At 39.3% G+C, this 17,957-nt stretch overlaps 1 protein-coding gene across 1 annotated transcript in view; it reads left to right on the top strand.

Moving 5' to 3' along the window:
- Positions 1-17,957, top strand: part of LOC309569128 (cubilin-like) — a gene marked incomplete at both ends in the record, with an annotated part of 322,027 nt that overhangs the window by 208,112 nt on the left and 95,958 nt on the right. The gene's annotated exons all lie outside the window — the stretch shown is intronic.

The following is a 17,957-nucleotide window of genomic DNA, read 5'->3' as shown; positions in this document are numbered from 1 at the left end:
GTATGTTTAGGCATATATACTGTATATACATAGTTCATTCTCCCTTTCAGAGTTCCAGGTTGGTCTTAGGCTATGACTCCACTCTCTAACCCTCATAGCAGAGCTTAGACCTAGAGATGGCCTACACAGGCACCAAATTCTGATTCACAGCAAGAAGGGGAGAGTTATATGTTCTTCCTTACCCAGAAGTGGCACCACCACTGCATGGGTTAACTGCTTCTTTAGTCTAGAACAGCCTTTCTCAACCATTTCAACACAGAGGAGCCCTTGAAACAACTTTCCAGTCTCAGAGAACCCCAGATAAAAGTTACTATATCTACAACTCATGATACATTAGTGTGATGGTCAGTGGGAAGAATGCTCCTTACACTTGTGGTCATTTGGAAGAATTTCCCCTTTAAGATAGCTAAAAGGGTCAATGGTGACAGAAATAAATTATCTGATTGGCAGAACTTTCTCATTGCTCAAGGAATCCCTACAAACCTCAGGAGAAACCCAAGGGTTTTAGGGAACCCTGGTTGAGAGTTTTTTTTTTTAATGTAATGGAAATAAAACAATGTAAAATTTTTTTTAACTTAATATATATATGGATATTTTTTGTCTTTGGTTGCCTTCAAAATCCTAAAATAATTTTTGTATGGAATTTGTATAGAAGGGATAGTGGCAACTATGTCCTACATTTGAAGTGATAATTCGTTATTTTGGTTGAGAAACCCTAGATGGTGATAAATATGTTCAAATGCTTACCTTATTTCTTTCCCCCGACAGGCTTCCTCCATGCTGTATAACTGGTCCCTGAAGCTGCTTCTTTATTCCATCCCCCTGGCTGTAGCCTCTTAGATGTCATCAAGTACAACACAGGATCAGCAGTCATGCATTGTATGTGAACATGTTGAGGGCTTGCCCACATACTGGGACATTGGAGAGCATAGATGAACATTGGCTGCCAGGGTAAGATTGTGAACTTTTCCAATCTTCCCTAAGCATAGCAAGCATTCAACCCTTGCAGTGCTGGGGAAAAGGAGCCTGGTCCTTGCACTCTACTCTTCAGAATTTTGGATGACATTGTCAACCACATAGAAGTCCATGGGAGTTTGCCAACTTTCTAGTTTTGCAGTAGAGCAGAGAGCGAGGATATACCACAAAGAAGATGAATTTATGCAGTATCTAATCCAACTTAAGCCATAGAGGTAAATGTTATCACTCCAAATATTGACCAACATACATACTGAATAACCTTTAAACAACTTTATAGTGTGCAGGCCTGACTGACAGGTAATTCTGATCGTATATACTAAGAGACTTCATGGATTACCTCAAAGTTTTCAAACATAGGTTAGAGGACATCAAACCGTTGTGTCAATATCCCCTTGTTGGCTCTGCATCTATGATTCTTTAGTGTCCTTCTCTGAACACTTCTTTACCATTAAGATAAATCAGCATACCTGAGCTATATGTAGCTTGGAAGCCGACCCCAGAAATAGCCCCATCACTGACGAACTGGACCAGCATGTGGCTTGTGGAAGCGATGAGTGGAGGGATGGCTTGACTGCCCCAAATTTTATCCAACAACACAGGAGAGTTCTTGGTGGGACCATCATAGATCCTCATGTAGTCCGACCCGCAGTTAGGAGTGGACTGGATATTAAAGCTACTGAAATTTAGTGAAGCCTAAAAAGTGACACAAAGAAAATACAGTAAATCATCTACAGTAAAACATAAGCATCACATATATGTAACTGTAAACTGGCAATATGATGCAATCAATGACTATATTATTATTTGAACAGTCCTTCAGAAAAAAAGAAACCATAGAAACATGTAGGATTCTAATTTATGTTAAACAATCTCACAGCCAGCTCACTAGATTGCTTTAAAAAAGCCTGGATTCTTTCCTAGGTGTAAATAATATAACTGGGTACTAATATTTATAGTTAAAGTTTATCCAGGGAATATTCGATTGCCTCTGGGGGGATAAGAAATTAATTTTTCCCCCTGCTGTAGCAAATTGGATCATGCTTTGCAGGGGTTGTTTGCCTTCCTCTAGATCAACTGTGGGTATAGGATTGTGTATATCTGATTATATGGTTGTGTTTTGTTTTTTTTTTACTGTATTTTGTTTTTTATTGGTTAAGCCAGATGGACTTGTGTCTTTTTTAAACCTGGCTAACTATGTAACTATGTAACTCTGTAGCTATAGACATTTCTAGCTAAGATATCTCTCAAAAACATGTGGGTATTTTCCATTGATTTTCCTTGTAGTTTCTTTAGTAAGAAAAATAAGCTTAAACAAGACACATTTGGAGGAAGAAGTGTTTAACTGAAGTCTTTAGTTTAATGCTATATTGAAGAAATTCAAAGAAACCTGTATCTGTGGATTTTGCAATCCCGTTACAATTGGTAACATACTTGTAAGAACCAGAGCTGTAAATTAAGCCAAGACCAATTTTGTTCCTGCTAATATCCCCATTCCTACTATCTCCTCAGTAACGGATGTGGGGTAAAAGAAATCCGGTGCGTTACAGTTGCCAAAATAGGATCCCAGCCATGAAGGAGTCATGATAATCTGAAGACTATAAAGTGGGCTATAATGAAGTTAGGTATTATTCCAAAATATGGAGCAATTGGGGGTTGAATGAGAGTATGAGGTTCAGAGGCATTTACATCTTAAAAGACCTACTCTATACCTCTGTCTCAGCCATAAATTCAAACCACCGCTATGGCTCCTCTTCAATGTACAAAAGTGTGCTGTTCAGGTAGGGAGTACTTGGGAGTATTTGGACCTATTGCTTGGCTCTATACTAGTCAAGTCTCTTTTTATTTTATAAATGTAAAATTCAGGGGGTCTACAAAACAATCTTCAGATGGAGGTTCATTTTCACAGCTAGGTTTTGCATGTCTACATTTCTGTTTCCTTACCTGCCCTGATGGAACCCTGATCAACCAAACGCAGTCAGCATTATCAGGATAAGCAGAGGGATAGTTGGCAGAAGTGAAAATTCCTGTCTTATTATTAAGCAAAGTAGCACAGACACCTAAGAAGTAAGAAACAGACATATAAATTGTATTTAGTTACTGGAGGAATAGACTGATAATAATATTAATAATGAATTGGTGGAAATCAGGGGAGAGGGTATTAACCTTCTATTAGATTAAAACTGGTAGGATTTTGAACTTAAAACCAAACAAACCTTGAGTTTAATCCCTTTATGATAAAAATAAAAGATCCTTAATTCATCAATGCAGTGTTACAACTTTAGCATGTGTTAGTAAAACGGCACGTATCTTTGCAACTACTTTGTATATCCAAGGGAATTATACCTTGCTTGTTCAGGCCAAATTGAGTCTTCACTGCATGGTAAAAAGGACATTTCCTGATTTTTTACTTTTATTTTTTTTCAAAGAAAATTGGGCAAAAAGTGAAAATGTAGCTTTTTTTTTTTTTTTGTCAAAATGTTTTATTTTTTTTTTTAAACTGTACAAATTCCTTTAAAATGCAATTATAAAACAAATATCATCCACACCTGGAATGTACAGAAACTTACTGCATTGATAAAGTTGGTTAATTTTAGTGACATCCAAGACGCTCAGTCCGATTTTCTGGCCAATAGGCACACTGGGGTCCGGCTTGGGGACAATTGTGCGTTGGTTTGAAGTGTTGCTGAACGCATAGCTGGAAAATGTTGAAAGGAGATAAAGTTGACATCTTACTATTAAAATATTTTATAATTTATCAGTAATTCACCAGCTAACAGAAAAGTCATAACTTACGCATCATAATGCATCACTGAACCGTAGTCATATGGACTGCCCAGGTTATTAGTGTCCGCTTTAGCAAAATTACCCCAGTATCCTGTAACAAGACAAAAGCAGTGGTAATGTCTCTTTTTTGAAAACATGGCTGAATTCTCTTTGTGTAAATGTCCGCAGTACCTTTAGAGATATACTGGAAATTGATGTCAACATAATTGTCACGATCACTTCTCGTGTGCTCATGGTAGAAGCCCAGGGCATGTTCTAGTTCATGTTGTATAATCCCCCTGAAGATGCAGCCACCACCCAATGAAACTGTCTGGCTTCCACCAGTTCTTCCAATATATGAGTAGCAGCTAGAAATAGTAAATAGTTCAAAAGAGTTACGCTTAATACCATTTAGGAGCCAAAGACAATAGTTTTATTAGAAACAATGACTGATTCCGAGCTACAGATAGTAAACAATATCTCTTTGTGGTAAGCCCTTGATCTTTCTAACTCATATCAGCAGGTGTATCCCTATGCATGTGCCCAATTCTAGTAAGAGGTAAGGTGTTTGGGAGCTAAATAACGTTGTGATGGCTCCAAGGATTGAGTAATCCGCTGCTCAATTTTCAACAATCAAATTTGGTTTTTATTTTAATTGTAAATATGGATTTTTTTCAGTTGAATCCTTTGAGTCTGTTGACACTCAGCCCAGATCCCTCTCATTCACTGCCATTCTTCTATGATCGACTCAATGTAAGCAGTGCTGGGAATAAAATCCTATGTCTCTGTGCTGTTTCTGCTAGGTACAAAGAAAAAGGAGACAACCAAGAAGCATCTTATTGTTGGCTTGTGACTTTCCCATATATTTGCAAATGTACAGAGGAGTCCAAATGTGTTTTTTTGGAGGAAATAAAAAAAGAGAAGCCATCATGCACAGGTAGGTGCAGTAACGTCTAAGGTGTTTATGTTTTTTATGCTCCCTACTGTTTCACTTTATGTAGAGAACTATGATGGACAATAGACAACCTTACCCATCATCAGGGGTGATGTTGAGATAATCATCTTCTGTTGTAAGAGGTACAAATCTCACACAAGTCAATGCCTCAAATTCTACCATGGCGAGCACAATCTTATTCAGGTCACTGGGACCTGGAAACAAAGATAGAAGGTTGGGTTTCTACAAATAACAAAAAGCAATGAATACTTCAATACAAAAGAAAAAAGAGAGAACTCACTGTAGTTGGAATCTATGACGTAGGGAACAGGAACAGTACCATTATCATTTTTGGGCCAAAGGCAAGAAGGACAGTTCATGGCGCTGCGGTCATTTTGTATCAGCATATCGCCTCCATACATGGGTGTTTTGCTATCTGAAGATACAGAAAATGGTTATAGTTAATACACTAAAATGCATTTGATTTAAGCTGCCCATACACTGTGAACTGGCTGAAGTTTGCAATGTGGGTGGCTCTATCGGTCTCCTCTCATCTAAAAATGGAAGAAACCAAACAGAAAATTTTGGAACTAACAGCGGCTGAGTCTAATCTAATCACATGCAGTACAACGCAGTGTTGGGATATACGACAGAAAACAATAGGCAACGGGGGGGGGGGGGGAGGATCTGTGCATCTGGAGGAACCTGTTAGATATTTCCATGTAGTCCAAAGGCCCAGCTTTACTCAGTTCCATGACACAGCACAGCCCTGCTTGGCAGGGAGGAGACCTGATTTTGCTCTGCTGCAGTAAAGTAATTACTTACAGGTCTGAGGAGCTCATGTCTCTGTCACTCTGCTCTCTCCTCCTAGTACAATGCAGCATTCACTACAGCATGGCTAACATACTCCCTGTGCTACTTCTCCCACCCCTAGTCTGAGCTCTACTGTATAGGGACTGCAGAAGGCTGATTCTATGTTCAATTAAGGTACTTTCATCACTTGTATTGAAAAAGAGTACAATTAAGATGTAGTAAGGAATACAGAGCTGCATTAATTCATGAATTTTTATCTGCCTGGAGTTTAGCTTTAATTGAAAATTCATCGAAAGGAGGTATTTGTTCAGTCATAAGTATCTGGATGAATATTGCCAACATCCCTATTATATATGCAAAAAGGAAATTCCCCTGAGTGGCAGGACTTTAAGGGCAACTAGACATCCAAAAAGTGATACAAATTTCATAAGTTTATTAATTGAACATAGTAAAAAGCATTATAAAATGCAAACAGTACATCCATAAATGAATACCATCATATAAAAACAGACATTTACACGGCTAGCATGGTACATCACGTGTCATAAAGGACCAAAATAAGTGCCTGAATTCCAGGGAAGACCTGACGTGTATTGGGTGTGGCGGCTGTGGCCTTCTTCAGAGGTCAGCTGGAACTCATTTCACTCTAGTCACTTCGCACTGGTGTACAGGGCCGTACATAAATGTTACCGCATTGGCTGTAATGCAGCACAAAAACGCCAGTTGGGGCAGGGGCAAAGCATGTAGGTGTATCTGGTCATTGTGTTGTAGAGATAATTCCCAAAGAATGGGAAAGCACTGTCATAAAGTTGATCCCGGACGACCCACTCTGGACGTAGTAATAGGATCACAGATGGGGCCGGTGCAAGCAAGATACATCTCCTCAGCAGAGGGGTCTCCCTTGAGACCATTACCTGCTGCTCTATACGGCTACATCCATTCTTACCCAAGGCGATACAGGCCATCTGTGATCCTATTACTACGTCCAGCGTGGGATCAACTTTATGACAGTGCTTTCTCATTCTTTGGGAATTATCTCTACAACACGATAACCAGATTTACCTACATGCTTTGAAGATTTTTCCTTGCCCCTGCCCCAACTGGCATTTTTGTGCTGCATTACAGCCAATGCGGTAACATTTACATACGGCCCTGTACACCAGTGCAAAGTGACTAGAGTAAAATAAGTCCCAGCTGGTCTCTGAAGAAGTCCACGCCCGAAACGCGTCAGTTCTTTCCTGGAATTCAGGCACTCATTTTGGTCCTTTATGACACGTGATATACCATGCCAGCCGTATTTATGTCTTTTTTTTATATGATGGTATTCATTTATGGATGTACTGTCTGCATTTTATAATGCTTTTTACTATGTTCAATTAATAAACGTATGACATTTTATACACATGTATCACTTTTTGGATATCTAGTTGCCCTTAAAGTCCCACCACTCAGGGGAATTTCCTTTTTGCATAATTGAAAATTCAGAACTAGAAATTACCAAAAAGGAATACACAGTTTTACTAGAGATATTGATGCTGATTTTCTACTAAATCCCCATGCAAAGTGCAATTTCCTTTTTAACAGTCTATTTGCCTTTAATTTATCAACCTCTTTGTCTCACAAGTTTTACTGCAACGATAGAGGTAAATAGAAATAATATCAGTCTTTTTAGAAATGGAATACTGATTTCAAACATCATTCAGCAATGACAAAGATCTAAAGACAAGAGCACCATATTTCTCCTCTCATGCTATTGGCTGGTCCATCAGTGCATGATTTAAAGGATCCTAAAACTCATAACTTTATTCATTATAATTGGTTATTGTCTATTCCCTTGCCTTGATTTAGCACCATCATAATGCAGAAAAGAACCCTTTGATTTAGAATAATTACCTTTATTAGCTTTCAAAATCTTGCTGAAGATCCCTTGAGGTACTTCTGAGCCTTCATTCTTTGGGGCTATGTATACAAAATACATGTTAGGCACATCTAGTGAAATAATTGCAAACAAAAAAGTGAACATGACTTAATTTTGTGTAAATTTTGAACCCATTTTAAAAATTGGATTATATAATAATAAAAAAGGGTAGCTCTACAAAGCTTTCCCTGATCTGTGGAACCTCTGGTTGGGTAACTCTTTAATCTTGTTGTGTTTGCCTGAGTCACTATGTTTATCAATAACACCATCACCTAAGTAAGGGGAGATGACTTTAAAAAATACCCTGTTGCCAGGGTCTAAAAAACATATCATTAAATATAAAAACCTCCCTTGAGTAAACAGCGGAAAGCTTGAAACGGCTGCTTGTATGTGATATCAGCAGCCCCGGCAGACTCAGAGCTTTCACTCAAGTGATATTTTATGGTATTTCTCTTCACTCCTCCTCCAGCAGCTACATAAAAGGTTATGTGGGGAGGTAAGGGGAGGGACGGAGATGCTGGGCCAGCACAGACAGTAATTGGACACTCCCAGTAGAGGGGAGGGCTAAGAGAAGCAATGAGGGAGGGGGCTGTGCAAGGGAAGTTATTCTCAGAGTAGTCAAAATGTCTTTTCAAGTTCAAAGCCACATTGCAGGTGAATAATAACTCATTTATAGAAAGGAAAATACTGCAAGCAAGCTTTTTAAAATAATTGATTTTTCTCTGGTTTTATATGCAATATTTTATTTTGGTGAAACGGTCTCTTTAAGGTAGGGGGTGTTTACTATAACAGCTATATAAATGTAGAATAGGCTTTATCATGGGCTGTTCCAAGATGGGCAAAGAAAAATAATTTTATAGATTCTCTGGTCAGGCTGATTAGGGCCAATGAAGCAGTATAAAAAAATATTGAATTGGGAATTAGGATTTAGTATTAGGAATGTTATATAAAAAAAAAAAGGCTAATAAAATGGGGAAAAGCAGAATAAACAAAACAGGTAATAGAGAACAGAAAGAAAGCAAAAAGGATTCTTTAAATAAGAATGTTAAAAACAGCTTACCATCTTTGTTCACTCCAAGATTGTACTGAAAAGTAAATGTTTTGTATCAATATCTCAATTCAAATAAAACAAATAATAGGAGTTAAAAAGTCTTGGCCCCAACCCATCCCCATCTAAAAGAGATCTCCTCAACCCTACTGGAAATCTCTCAAAAGTGAGGTAAAATCCTTTCTTAGACAGATGATACCACAGCAGTCATCATTGGAAGAGTTTGCCGTATCTCCTGTTCTTTTCACAACTATAACATTTTGGATTTCTCCTCACTTTCTGTCCTAATGGCAATGGTCAGGGCAATTGTCAAATCTCCCTACAGTGGACCCAGAATGTAATGAGAAGTCGACTGTTCTAAAATCTAACAGGATTCCTAAACCCCCACCACTTTATCTAAAACTAAGGGGGAAACAATTTTGGCTAGATTTACATTTTACTACTAGCTAATATTGTCAGTAATTTATTGGATGTTATGCTTTCCTAAATATAGTTTTCACCTTTCCCCTGTACTGTTCATGTCAACTCATCGTCTCACCTGTATTTGTGCAGATAGAGGTAGACTGGTCACCAGCCCTGTAACACAGCCCAGAAGCAGGAGGAAGACCTTTTCATTCATCTTGTTCAGAATTCTCCTTCAATATAAGGTGAAATATCTTCTCTCTGAAGCTTGGTGTGACACTCATCTTCCGCATCACCTTTTATACAGGTACCAGAGAAGATCTAACCAATCGTGAGACAGGAAAGCAAATTCTAAAAATGACCTCAGTGGACGTGTATGGGAATTAGAAACGTATAATTATTTAATGTGTGACACTACGGCCATTATTATCTTATTATTATCTTGATGTCCCGCTGTCCAACTTCTAATTGATTGTCAGGGTCTACATAGTTAGTCAGGTTTAAAAAAGATACAAGTCCATCTGGCGTAACAAATGTCTAATGTCATAGAAAAGTTCTTGTGTATGTCATCATCAATTGATTTTTTTCAGCTAAATTCTAAATAAATTGGGACTGGAAATTTAATTCATTATTTTCCTCAAAATTCTACAAACAATACCCCACAATGACAATGTGAAATACATTTGTTTGAAATCTTTGAATATTTATTAAAAATAAAAAAAATCCCAGCTACATAAGTTACATAGTTAGGGAGGTTGAAAAAGACCATCCAGTCCAACCTATGATGTGTGTGTGTGTTTGCTGTTAACAGTACATTGTATACCCCTGTATGATGTGGTCAGTAAGGTGCCCATCTAATAGTTTTTTAAAATATCGATGCTCCCTGCTGATACCACTGCTAGTGAAAGAGAATTCCACATCCCCACTGCTCTGACAGTAGAGAACCCTTTACGCATCTTAAGGTTAAACCGCTTCGCTCCTTATTTTAGTGAGTGGCCATGTGTCTTATTGAATTCCCTTTCGCTGAAAAGTTTGGTCCCCATGCTAGGGTCATCAGCACGGTATTTGTACATTGATATCATATCCCCTCTCAAGCGTCTCTCCTGAGAGAATAAGTTCAGTGCTTGTAGTCTTTCCTCATAGCTGATGTCCTCCATTTCCCTAATTATCTTTGTTGCGCTTCTCTGGACTCTCTCCAGTTTCATCACATCCTTTCTGAGGAAACCCAGAACTGGACAGCATTCTCAGGATGCGGCCAGAACAGAGTCTTGTAGAGTGGGAGAATTATGGTTTTATCTCTGGAGTGAATCCCCTTTTTTATGCATGCCAGTATTATATTGGCTTTTCTTGCAGCAGCTTGGCTTTTCATGCCACTGCTGAGCATGTTGTCTACTAGCACCCCCAGGTCCTTTTCCATCTTAGATTCACCAAGAGGTTCTGGGTATTCACAGTCTTTGCTCAATACTTTGTTGAAGCACCTTTGGCACCAATTGCAGCCTCAAGTATTTTTGGGTATGATGCTACACACTCACAGAGTTGTCCTGTAGCCACTTCTTTGTTTTCTTGGCTGTGTGCTTAGGGTGGTTGTCCTGTTAGAAGATGAATAGCTCCACAGGGCCTCTCCAGACGGAGCTCTCTGGTTACTTTCGAGATCAACCAAGTTGACTGATCCAGTTTGGCCTCTTTCGCCTCAGGTCCGGGTTCTCCCGACTGTCTCCAGGTACCGTCAGGATCTCCGCGGCTCTCGACTTTCTCCATCCTACCATCTCCAGAAGCGTCGCAGAGATCTCCCGAATTCACGAGATCTAGTGTGAACACCGAGCTGCTCACCTTGCAAGTCTGTCATACTCCCTGCTTCGATGTCGGACCGGACTTATGCTGTCGCGACACCGCACCTCACCGCGCCTCAACACCTCTATTAAGGATGCTGTATCTGGGGAGGAGTGGGGGGGGTATCACCAGGCTACATTACACGGATGGCCACTCAGAGCTCCTCCCTTCTATCCCGATTGCTCATTTTGGACAGTCAACAAGCTTGGAAGAGTCCCGTTTGTTCTAAACTTCTTCCATTTGATAAAAATGGAGGCCTCAGTGCTCTTAGGAACCTTCAGTGCAGCAAAAATCTTTTGCAGCCTTCCCCAGATCTGTGCCTAGCAATAATCCTGTCTCACAAGCAGTTCCATTGACCTCATAGCTTTTGCTCTGATACAGTATGCATTGTCAGGTGTGAGGCCTTGTATTGAGAGGTGTGTGCCCTTCCAAATCATATCCAATGAATTTACATATTTTACCACAAGTGGACTGCCATATATTTAGGGTTCCCTCTTGTAACGGATAAACCGGCCCCCGACCGGGTACCTCCGTTGACGGATGCTCCTAGTGCTTCCCGAGGGCTCCAAGCACTCCACCAGACACCATAACCGCGTCAAACCCCACGAACCGCCGCAGCTTGGTTGGGATCTCGCCATCTCCTACCCACCCTGGACCTACGACAAGGCTCCAGGTTCCAGTGGGTGAAGCTCTCTTTCCCCAGAGAGGGCAGTAGGCACAGGTACAAGCTCTTACACAAACCCTTACAAGAGCTTGGTGATTATCCAAGGGAGTATGAAGGACATAGCAATCCCTTGTAGCATATTCCCCCAATGAGAGACAGGTCTCTAAATTGAGGGTGAAGTATAACTCAAAACTTTAATGGTACAGCTGCTCTTTTATACAGTTTTCCCCCACAAGGTTACCGCCCAGCTGGACCTTGTTGAGAACAGGCCCTGACATTCACAATCCAATGAAAACAGAGTTTTACACTCCCATACAGTGTACATAAAGATATACACTGTGGGAAAATCCCCCCTCCCCCTTAGCAGCCAATCCACATACACATCCTATAATAAGTTTATCCTAAGGCACACAGAACAAGAGAGGTCATTAACATTTAACAATGAGACAGGCACAATCCGCATTCCCCTCTCAATACACAAACAATAGGGAAGTCTGCCAATGACAGTCTGTGTGTCTCTCTCACAGACAAGCACACGGAATACACATTATCTAGGAGTCAGACTTCATGGCAATGGTCTATAACAGTCTATGTCTCCCAGTGTAAAGTAAGATTAAATCTTCATATTTCTATATGAAGATATTGCTGACAAATATTACTCTCCCATCTGAAGTAATTCAAACCATTAATTATCTGTCTTTCACTTCACAGTGACGGTGAACACAGTCACACCCCTTTTCTATATTGATTCAAGAGAGGGGGTGATGGACATGGTGGTCTGGCTACCCTGTTATGGGGCAAAACTAGTAAAGTTGGAATGGGGAGGGGGGGTGTTGGGGAATCACTCTGTTCGTGGTGCTCAATCTGGAAGGTGTAAGCTGTGTTGTGGACATCCATGTGCAGAATTTATTTTAGGCAAGTACAAGATAGGAGAAGGGCTCCCCTTTTTTCAGGGACCTACATTATGTGCATTTCATGGGCGGGTTCTCCCATCCTTTTTTTTATGTAGATTATGGTTTATGAAGGTAGGTGTTTAACCTATCTTACAATGTTGTTTGGATTGGAGGAGGTGATTCTTGGGACTCATGAATTTTGCAATGATTGGGGTTTCCTGTATTTTGATGTGTGTCCACAAGATGGCGCTCTGTTACATTACCTGGATGGTATCCTCATATTTTATAGTGGAAGCCTGTTCCCCTCCCCTTTTCCTGTTTTTTCCTGCAGTGGCTGCCATTTACAAGGCTTATGGTGGGAAGTGGCTGTATCCTGCATTCCACCCCCTGGATCCCCTTACCCCTCCTATCCTTATTGAATATGGAGGAGACGGTTGAAAATGGGCGGTTACCGTACGTCCCACCATTACTGCGCAAGCGTGCCATTTGCGCATGCGTGGTAGCATCTTCTGTTTGACGTTCTCCATCGCACTGACATGGACGTCATCATTTGGAGGGAGGAGTGAAGTGCCAAGTTCCCCTTTTTAAAGGGCTTCTGTGATTAAGGGCACTGACATTACTGAGCTAGAGGTGGACTTGGTGTTGTGCAACACTGAATTAATACAAGATAACGAATGACCCAATTTCATGGATGCAACTGGAAGGGGCCTGCAATATGTTTTTGATCTTTGGTGGGTTTTCTCTCTGTTTATGTGAATAGATATGTATGGATTGGGCTCTTGCTTGGGCCAAGTACGGTGGACTCCTTGTACTGGGATTTTATCTGTAGAGGATAAGGTATGTTTCCTAATGTTCTATATGGGTGTCTTAAAGATATATGGAACTCAGTGTTTGAATGGATTGATTGAATTCCCTTTTTGGGGGTTTGTTCTACAATGGATTTGTTCTCTATTTGGGAACTATCATGGAACTTGGTAACCTAGACAACAATTAACAGCCCTTCCCTCCTTGTTTGGGTTGGGCGCACTATTTAGGATTGCCCTTCTCTCCCCCCTACCCCCTCTCTACATTTGATGAGGTTATATTCTGCTGTGTCCTCCCCTATCTGTACATGATTTCGATATATTGGCAGACCATCAGCCTGGGACAAGTCAAATATCCCCTTTGGAAATCGCAATCTAGTTTGTGTAAGTAAATGTTTTGTTCAATGTATTTATGGCTAATGTTTATTATGAGGATTTAAATAAAGAGTATTTAATTTTGTTAAAGTTAGTATTAAATATAAGTTGGTATTAGTATGTTTTTTCTTTCTTTCTTTCTTTCTTTCTTTCTTTCTTTCTTTCTTTCTTTCTTTCTTTCTTTCTTTCTTTCTTTTTATAGTCACCCTATTTTTGATCCCTCTTTAACTTAATACCCCTGAGGAATCCATACAGGCGAAATGCATTGGAAACAGTTCTGCCTTCCATCTGTTCATCTATTTACTATGATGTATGGATTATACATATTGGGATGGATTTGAATAATGCATTTTAAATTCCTTTTTTGATACTAATAAAGTATAATAGTTTTATAGATCTAAGTCCAGTTTCTCTTTTTCTCTGTTTAGCATATGCCATATTTGGGGTGTGGTGCTTGACATGATTGGCTAGGTTGATATAATATCATTTTTTTATGTTTTTTCTTTTTCTCTACATGAAAAATAAATAAAGATTTTAGATCTGTCTATATATATATATACAGTGCCTCCGGAAAGCATTCACAGCACTTTACTTTTTCCACATTTTGTTATGTTACAGCCTTATTGCAACATGGATTAAATTAATTATTTTCCTCAAAATTCTACAAACAATACCCCATAATGAAAACAGGAAAGACGTTTGTTCGAAATCTTTGCAAATTTATTAAAAATGAAAAAACAAAAAAAATCACATGTACATAAGTATTTACAGCCTTTGCCATGACACTCAAAATTGAGCTCAGGTGCATCCTGTTTCCACTGATTATCCTTGAGATGTTTCTAAAACTTGATTGGAGTCTACCTGTGGTAAATTCAGTTGATTGGACATGATTTGCAAGGGCACACACCTGTCTATATAAGGTCCTACAGTTAACAGTGCATGCCATAGCACAAACCAAGCCATGAAATGCAAGGATTTGTCTGTAGACCTCAGAGACAGGATTGTATTGAGGCACAGATCTAGGGAAGGGTACAGAAACATTTCTGCAGCATTGAAGGTCCTAATGAGCACAGTGGCCTCCAACATCTATAAACAGAAGAAGTTTGGAACCATCAGGACTCTTCCTAAAGCGGACTGCCCGGCCAAACTGAGCGATCGGGGGAGAAGGGCCTTAGGCAGGGAGGTGACCAAGAACCCGATGATCACTCTGACAGAGCTCCAGCGAATCTCTGTGGAGAGAGGAGAACCTTCCAGAAGAACAACCATCTCTGCAGCATTCCACCAAACAGGCCTGTATAGTGAAATGGCCAGACAGAAGCCACTCCTCAGTAAAAGGCACATGACATCCCACCTGGAGTTCGCCAAAATACACCTAAAGGACTCTCAGGCCATGAGAAACAAAGTTCATCTGGTCTGATAAAACAAAGATCGAACTCTTTGGCCCGAATGGCAAGCATCATGTCGGGAGGAAACCAGGCACTGCTCAAAATAGGTGCTTGTAGCATCATATCCAAAAAGACTTGAGCCTGCAATTGGTGCCAAAGGTGCTTCAACAAAGTATTGAGCAAAGGCTGTGAATACCCAGAACCTTTGGGTGAATCTAAGATGGAAAAGGACCTGAGGGTCCTAGTAGACAACAAGCTTAGCAGTGGCATGCAATGGCAAGCTGCTGCAAGCAAAGCAAAAAGAATACTGGCATGCATAAAAAAGGGGATTCGCTCCAGAGATAAAACCATAATTCTCCTACTCTACAAGACTCTGGTCCGGCCAAATCTTGAGTATGCCATCTATTTCTGGGCATCTGTCCTCAGAAAAGATGTGCTGGAATTTGAGAGAGTTCAGAGAAGGGCAACAAAGATATTTAGGGGAATGAGGGACAACAGCTATGAGGAAAGACTACAAGCATTGAACTTATTTTCTCTGGAGAAGAGACGCTTGAGAGGAGATATGATATCAATGTACAAATACCATACTGAAAACCCTGGCATAGGGACCAAACTTTTCAGCGAAAGGGAATTCTATAAGACATGTAAGGCCACTCACTAAAATTGGAAGAGAAGCGATTTAACCTTAAACTGTGTAAAGGGTTCTTTACTGTCAGAGCAGTAAGGGTGTGGAATTCTCTTCCACAAGCAGTCGTATCAGCAGGGAGCATCGATAGTTTTAAAAAACTATTAGATGGGCACTTAAAGACCACAACATACAGGGGAATACAATGTACTGTTAACAGCAAACACACACACACTCATCATAGGTTGGACTGGATGGACTGATGTCTTTTTCAACCTCCCTAACTATGTAACTATGTAACTTATGTACCTGGTATTTTTTTTGTTTTTTGCAAAGATTTCAAACAAACGTATTTCACGTTGTCATTGTGGGGTATTGTTTTGTCGAATTTTGAGGAAAATGATGAGTTAAATCCATTTTGGAATAAGGCTGTAACATAACAAAATGTGAAAAAGTGAAGCGCTGTGAATACTTTCTGGATGCGCTGTAAATTAAGTAAAAAATAAATATATGTAATACATATAAGGGAATACATAGGAGAATACATATAGGAACAAGATGGGCTGACCTGTTCCAGATGTAACTTGCAAATCAAAATATATATGTGAATAAATACATTTAAAAAAAAAAAACCTTTTGTATAAGCAATTGTTGAGATTCATAAAGTTGTTGCCAATACAGCATGGTTGGCTGGACTGTTTCAATAGCAGTTCAAAGATAGAACCATATCCATAATGTGGATAATCATAATAAAAAAAAATTGAATACATAAATGAAATAAAATATAGCTAGATATAGAATTATAATATATAGACACAAGTAAAATGAAATGTTGACTATCATTATTGATCCAATATCAGCACATCTAGAACAATTGGAACAATTGTAAAACTCATAATTCAAACAAGAAAATATGTCATCATAAATTAAAGGGTGATCATGTGTAGAGGCACATTTTCCAGCCAGTACTATCAGCTCCTTCTCCTCAGTGGTGTTTGCTGGTTCATTAACGGCAACAGGCATCGGCTGCTCATGACCAATGGTTCTATTACTTTCTCCATTTGGTTACAATATACGCCCATTCTCCTTCTTGACTTGTGACTGTAAAATTTATTGGTTTTAAGATTGCTTTACTGAATTAAATATCTCTACACTATGAGGCTCTTTGGCTCTCCTCTTTACCTTTGCTTTTTTGCAGTTTCTGGTTCCCCAAGCAGCATTGCCAATAGTTATAGATATTATTCAGTGTTTATCAACCAGCTACACCTCCAGGCGGGCACAGTAGCAAAGTGGTTAGCGCTTATGCCTGGCAGCACTAGGGTGAAGACCAGGTCTACCCAAATCATTGCTCATGGCACTGTAGGTATGAATTATCTCATAAAATGGGTATAACCATGAATTGAAAAATAAATGTAAAATTACAATTGCCAGTCCCAATTTATTTAGATTTTAGCTGGAAAAATCAGTCGATGATGATATACACAAAAACTTTTCTATGTCATTATAGACAATTGTCAGGAGACAATGACAATCAATTACCAGTTGGACAGCGGGACATCAAGATATTAATAGGATAATAAGGACCATAGTGTCACACATGAAATAATTATACGTTTCTAATTCCCATACACGTCCACTGAGGTAATTCTTGGAATTTGCTTTCCTGTCTCACGATTGGTGAGATCTTCTCTGGTACCTATATAAAAGGTGATGCAGAAGATGAGTATCTCACCAAGCTTCAGAGAGAAGATATTTCACATTATAGTGAAGGAGAATTCTGAACAAGATGAATGAAAAGGTCTTCCTCCTGCTTCTGGGCTGTGTTACGGGGCTGGTGACCAGTCTACCTCTATCTGCACAAATACAGGTGAGATGATGAGTTGACATGAACAGTACAGGGGAAAGGTGAAAACTATATTTAGGAAAACATAAGATCCAATAAGATACTGACAATATTAGCTAGTAGTTAAGTGTAAATCTAGCCAAAATTCTTTCCCCTTTAGTTTTGGATAAAGTGGTGGGGGTTTAGGAATCCTGTTAGATTTTAGAACAGTCAACTTATCATTACCTTCTGGGTCCACTGTAGAGAGATTTGACAATTGCCCCAACCATTGCAGTTAGGACAGAAAGTGAGGGGAAATCCAAAATGTTATAGTTGTGAACAGAACAGGAGATACGGTAAAATCTTCCAATGATGACTGTTGTGGTATCATCTGTCTAAGAAAGGATTTTACCTCACTTTTAAGAGATTTCCATAGGGTTGAGGAGGACTCTTTCAGATAGGAATGGGTTGGGGCCAAGACTTTTTATCTCCTATTATTTTATTTTATTTGAATTAAGATATTTATACAAAACATTTACTTTTCAGTACCATCTACTTGGAGTGAACAAAGATGGTAAGCTTTTTAACATTCTAATTTAAAGAATATTTTTTGCATTCTGTTTTCTAGCAGCTGTTTTGATTATTCTGCTTTTTCCCCAATTTATTAGCCTTTATTTAATAACATTTCTAATACTAAATCCTAA

Source organism: Pelophylax lessonae (assembly GCF_965119305.1).
Source record: "Pelophylax lessonae genome assembly, chromosome: 13".
Lineage (NCBI taxonomy): Eukaryota > Metazoa > Chordata > Amphibia > Anura > Ranidae > Pelophylax > Pelophylax lessonae.
The sequence above is the reverse complement of the archived record's forward strand: the minus strand, read 5'-3'. Positions and strand labels throughout refer to the sequence as shown.